Raw genomic sequence first — 5888 nt, 5'->3', positions numbered from 1 at the left:
GGGGTCCGGCTCCAGCCAGGGGTGGAGGCTGGGGCTCATCAGCGCTGCTGGGACAGGTGCGGACTCTTCCCCTTTGAGTGGTGCTGGCTTGCCCGGGGCTTTTTTCCGCGCTGGCCTGTGTGCCTGCAGTTTTGGAGAGGCCGCGGTCGCCGCTTGTCCCTGGCTTCCAGGGGGTGCCCTCCACTGACCGGGACACCGGCCCTCCGTCTAGGGCGTCTGCGGGCGCACGGCCCCGCCGCTGGTTCTGTGAATGCGAGAGGAGGGTGCAGGCGTGCCCCGAGAGGAAGTTTTGGGCTTCTGCGAAGGGGTAGAGGGCCCCGTTCCCCCATGTGGGAGGATAATCCTGTACCCCCAAGGGTGCAGGGGTGGCCCCAGCCTGTTGCAGGCTGAGGGTATCCAATCCCCCTCACCAGCGCCCCCTAGGCGCGGCCCTAGGAAGTACACCTGTGAGCCGCGAGAGTCGGGTGGGCGGGGTCAGGCTCTGGCCAGGGGCTGAGCCTTGGGCTCATCAGCGCTGCTGGGGCAGCTGCGGACTCTTCCCCTTTCAGTGGTGCTGGCTTCTCCGGGGCTTTTTTCCGCGCCTGCCTGTGAGCCTGCAGTTTTGGAAGAGGCCGCGGTCGCCGCTTGTCTCTGGCTTGCAGTGGGTGCCCTCCCCTAACTGGGACTCCGGCCCTCAGTCTATGGCGTCTGCGGTCGCACGGCCCGCCGCTGGGGCTGTGAGTGCGAGAGGAGGGTGCAGGCGTGCCCCGGGAGGAAGGTTTGGGCTTCCGCGAAGGGGAAGAGGGCCCCGTTCCCCCATGGGGTAGGACAATCCCGTACACCCATGGTTGCAGGGGTGGCCCCAGCCCAGTGGGGGCTGAGGGTCCCCGAATACCCTCACCAGCGCCCCCTAGCGGCGGCCCTAGGAAGTGCACTTGTGCGCAGCCAGAGTCGGTGGGCGGGGTCAGGCTCGACAAGGGGCGGACCCTGGGGCTCATCAGCACTGCTGGGCCAGGTGCGGACTCTTCTCCTTTGAGTGGTGCTGGCTTGCCCGGGGCTTTTTTCCGCGCCGGCCTGTGTGCCTCCAGTTTTGGATGAGGCCGCGGTCGCCGCTTGTACCTGGCTTCCAGGGGGTGCCCTCTCATGACCCGGACCCCGGCCCTCCGTCTAGGGCGTCTGCGGGCGCACGGCACCGCCGCTGGGGCTGTGAGTGCGAGAGGAGGATGCAGGCGTGCACCGGGAGGGAGGGTTGGGCTTCCGCGAAGGGGAAGATGGCCCCGTTCCCCATGGGGGAGGACAATCCCGTACCCCCTTGGGTGCAGGGGTGGCCCCAGCCCGGTGGAGGCTGAGGGTCCCCGAACCCCATCACCAGCGCCCCATAGCGGCGGCCCTAGTAAGTGCACCTGTGCGAAGCCAGAGTCGGGGGGTCAGGGTCAGGCTCCGGCCAGGGGCGGAGTCTGGGGCTCAACAGCGCTGCTGGGCCAGGTGCGGACTCTTCCCCTTTGAGTGGTGCTGGCTTGCCCGGCGCTTTTTTCCGCGCCCGCCTGAGTGCCTGCACTTTTGGAATTGGCCGCGGTCGCCGCTTGTCCCTGGCTTCCAGGGGGAGCCCTCCACTGAGCGAGACCCCGGCCCTCCGTCTAGGAGGTCTGCGGGCGAACGACACCGCCGCTGGGGCTGTGAGTGCGAGAAGAGGGTGCAGGCGTGCCCCGGGAGGAAGGTTTGTGATACCCCGAAGGGGAAGAGGGCCCCGTTCCCCCATGGGGGTGGACAATCCCGTACCACCATGGGTGCAGTGGTGCCCCCTGCCCGGTGGGGGCTTTTTTCCGCGCCGGCCTGTGTGCCTGCAGTTTTGGATGAGGCCGCGGGCGCCGCTTGTCCCTACTTCCATAGAGTGCCCTACACTGATCGGGAACCCGGCCCTACGTCAAGGTCGTCTGCGGGTGCACAGCCCCGCCGCTGGGGCTGTGAGTGCGAGAGGAGGGTGCAGGCATGCCCCGGGAGGAAGGTTTGGGCTTCCGCGAAGGAGAAGAGGGCCCCATTCCCCCATAGGGGAGGACAATCCCATACCCCCATGGGTGCAGGGTTGGCCCCAGCCAGGTGGGGACTGAGGGTCCCTGAACCCCATCACCAGCACCCCCTAGCGGCGGCCCTAGGAAGTGCACCTGTGCAAAGCCAGATTCGGGTGGGCGGGGTCAGGCTCCAGAAATGGGCGGAGCCCGGGGCTCATCAGCGCTGCTGGGCCAGGTGCGGACTCTTCCCCTTTGAGTGGTGCTGGCTTGCCCGGGGCTTTTCTCTATGCCGGCCTGTGTGCCTGCAGTTTTGGAAGAGGCCGCGGTCGCTGCTTGTCCCTGGCTTCCAGGGGGTGCCATCCCCTGACCGGGAACCCGGCCCTCCGTATAGGGCGACTGCGGCGCACGGCCCCGCCAATGGGGCTGTGAGTGCGAGAGGACGGTGCAGGCGTGCCCGGGAGGAAGGTTTGGGCATCCGCGAAGGGGAAGCTGGCCGAGTTCCACCATGGGGGTGTTCAATCCCGTACCCCAATGGGTGCAGGGGTGGCCCCAGCCCGGTGGTGGCAGAGGTTCCACGAACCCCCTCACCAGCGACCCCTAGCTTCGGCCCTAGGTATTGCCCCTGTGCGCAGCCAGAGTCGGGGGGCGGGTCAGGCTTCGGCCAGGGGCGGAGCCGGGGCTCATCAGCGCTGCTGGGCCAGTGCGGACTCTTCCCCTTTGAGTGGTGCTGGCTTGCCCGGGCCTTTTTTCCTCGCCGGCTTGTGTGCCTACAGTTTTGGAAGAGTCCGCGTTCGCCGATTGTTCCTGGCTTCCAGGGGGTGCCCTCTCCTGACCGGGACCCCGGCCCTGTGTCTACGGCGTCTGCGGGCGAACATCTGCGCCGCTGGGGCGTGAGTGCGAGAGGAGGGTGCAGGCGTGCCCCAGGAGGAAAGTTTGGGCTTCCGGGAAGGGGAACAGGGACCCGTTCCCCCATGGGGGAGGACAATCCCGTACCCCATGGGTGCAGCGGTGGCCCCAGCCTGGTGAGGGCTGAGGGTCCCCGAACCCCCTCACCAACGCCCCCTAGCGGCGGCCCTAGGAAGTGCACCTCTGCGCAGCCAGAGTTGGGTTGGCGGGGTCAGGCTCCGAACAGGGGTGGAGCCTGGGGCTCATCAGCGATTCTGGGCCAGGTGCGGACATTTCCCCTTTGAGTGGTGCTGGCTTGCCCGGGGCTTTTTTCCGCGCCGGCCTGTGTGCCTGCAGTTTTGGAAGGAGCCGCAGTTGCCGCTTGTCCCTGGCTTCCAGTGGGGGCTCTCCCCTGACCGGGACCCCGGCCCTCACATAGGGCGTCTGCGGGCGCACGGCCCCGCTGCTGGGGCTGTGAGTGCGAGAGGAGGGTGCAGGCGTGCGCCAGGAGGAAGGTTTGGGCTTCCGAGAATGGGAAGAGGGCCCCGTTCCCCCATGGTGGAGGACAATCCCGTACCCCCATGGGTGCTGGGGTGGCCCCAGCCCGCTGGGGGCTGAGGGTCCCTGAACCACCTCACCAACGCAGCCTAGCGGTGGCCCAAGGAAGTGCACCTGTGCGCAGCCAGAGTCGGTTGGGTGGTTTCAGGCTCCGGCCAGGGGCATAGCCTGGGGCTCATCAGCGCTTTTGGGCCAGGTGCAGACTCTTCCCCTTTGAGTGGTGCTGGCTTCCCCGGAGCTTTTTTCCGCGACGTCCTGTGTGCCTGCATTTTTGGAAGAGGCCTCTGTAGCCGCTTATCCCTGTCTTCCAGGGGTGCCCTCCCCTGATCCTGACCCAGCCCCTACGTCTTGGGCGTCTGTGGGCGCACGGCCCCGCCGCTGGGGCTGTGAGTGCGAGAGGAGGGTGCTGGCGTGCACCGAGAGGAAGGTTTGGGCTTCCGCGAAGGGGAAGAGGTCCCCGTTCCCCCATGCGGGAGGACAATCCCGTAACCCCATGGGTGCAGGGGTGGCCCTAGCCCGGTGCGGGCTGAGGTTCCCGAATCCTCTCACCAGCGCTCCCTAGTGGCGGCCCTAATAAGTGCACCTGTGCACAGCCAGAGTTGGGTGGGCGTGGTCAGGCTCCGTCCAGGGGCTGAGCCTGGGGCTCATCAGCGCTACTGGGCCAGGTGTGGACTCTTCCCCTTTGAGTGCTGCTGGCTTGCCCGGGGCTTTTTTCCGCGCCGGACTGTGTGCCTGCAGTTTTGGAAGAGGACGTTCGCCTCTTGTCCCTGGCTTCCAGGGGGTGCCCTCCCCTGTCCGGGACCCCGGCCTTCCGTCTAGGTCATCTGCGGGCGCACGGCCCCACCGCAGGGACTGTGAGTGCGAGAGTAGGGCACAGGTTGCCCCGGGAGGATGGTTTGGGCTTCCGTGAAGGGGAAGAGGGACCCGTTCCCCCATGGGGGAAGACAATATCGTACAACCATGGGTGCAGGGGTGGCCCCAGCCCTGTGGGGGCTGAGGGTCCCCGAACCGCCTCACCAGCGCCCCATAGCGGAGGCCCTAGTAAGTGCACTTGTGCGAAGCCAGATTCGGGTGGGCGGGCTAGTTTCCGGCCAGGAGCCGAGCCTGGGGCTCATCAGCGCTGATGGGCCAGGTGCGGACTCATCGAATTGAGTGGTGCTGGCTTGCCCGGGGCTTTTTTCCGCGCCGGTCTGTGTGCCTGTAGTTTTGGAAGAGGCCTCGGTCGCCGCTTGTCCCTGGCTTTCAGGGGGTGCCCTCCCCTGACAAGGACACCGGCCCACCGTCTAGGGCGTCTGCGGGCGCATGGCCCCGCCACTGTGGCTGTGAGTGCGAGAGGAGGGTGTAGTGTCACCCGGGTGTTAGTTTTGTGCTTCCGTGAAGGGGAAGAGGGCCTGTGTGCCTGCAGTTTTGGAAGAGGCCGCGGTCGCCGCTTGTCCCTGGCTTCCAGGGGTTGCCCTCCCCTGACCGGGACTCCGGCTGCTGCAGGAGGCCTTAATGCCCCAGCCAGATATGACACTGGCAAGCAGCGAAGCCCGAAGTGCCTCACACCGTGGGGCCAAAGCCAAAGGGCCTCACACCGTGGGGCTAAAGATTCTTTGTGCCTCACACCGTGAGGTTGAGGATCTAACATTCCTTCACTTTTTGTTCTTGGTCATAAATAAAAAAAAAATTTCCCAAAAAGTACATTATGCACTATATTATATACATCAGTATATTGCAAATAAATGGCATGAAAAATTAGAAACTAATTATTAAACAATTTGGCCTACTTGACAATGAAAGACAACTTATTGAGCATGCCTGACAAACATTAAAATACAATAATCATAGTCGGTCCTTCTATTTTGTTTTCTCTTGAATTTTCTTGGGAAAGTTTTTAATATGAAGCTATTTAAGAAATTTCTAGTTAGAAAAAGTTCTAATAGCTAAACTGCAGCTGGTCTCCGGCTGAAGGTCATGTGAATAGAATAGTCCTTTGATGCTTAGGCTTTAGCTGATAGGGATGCACTGGCGGTTATTCACTGTTTTTAATAATTGTCTAAATGAAAAAATAAGTAGCTTTAATGTTAGGTTTGGTTTATTATCTGTTAACTTTGAAAGCTGTCATCTAGCTGAGACCTGTAGGGGCCAGTAGTCTATGGGAAACATAATATACTAATTGTTTATGCTTTACAGTTGATAATGTATTTTCTTATTATTATTACTAATAATGAATAAGTAAAGACCAACTGAGTCTCTCGGCAGAAAATACAAACACCTCACCAAGTGTCGGTGTCTCCTCATTCCCTTCCCCTCAGCCCTTAAGTTTTCAGTTCTTTCGTTTTCGCCTAGGCCGTCTCATCCTTTCAGGAACCCCTGACAAGACGTTTTGTCGGAGGCTGGTCCCTGGCAAATGGCGCCCGAACAGTGACATGAAAGGTAAGATTTCTTTCCCGTGCGGGGACGGCTAGGATCTGC

The sequence above is a fragment of the Talpa occidentalis genome, unplaced genomic scaffold (assembly GCF_014898055.3).
Source record: "Talpa occidentalis isolate TD23 unplaced genomic scaffold, MPIMG_talOcc4v2.1 talOcc4.20, whole genome shotgun sequence".
Lineage (NCBI taxonomy): Eukaryota > Metazoa > Chordata > Mammalia > Eulipotyphla > Talpidae > Talpa > Talpa occidentalis.
This window is presented reverse-complemented; position numbering follows the sequence as displayed.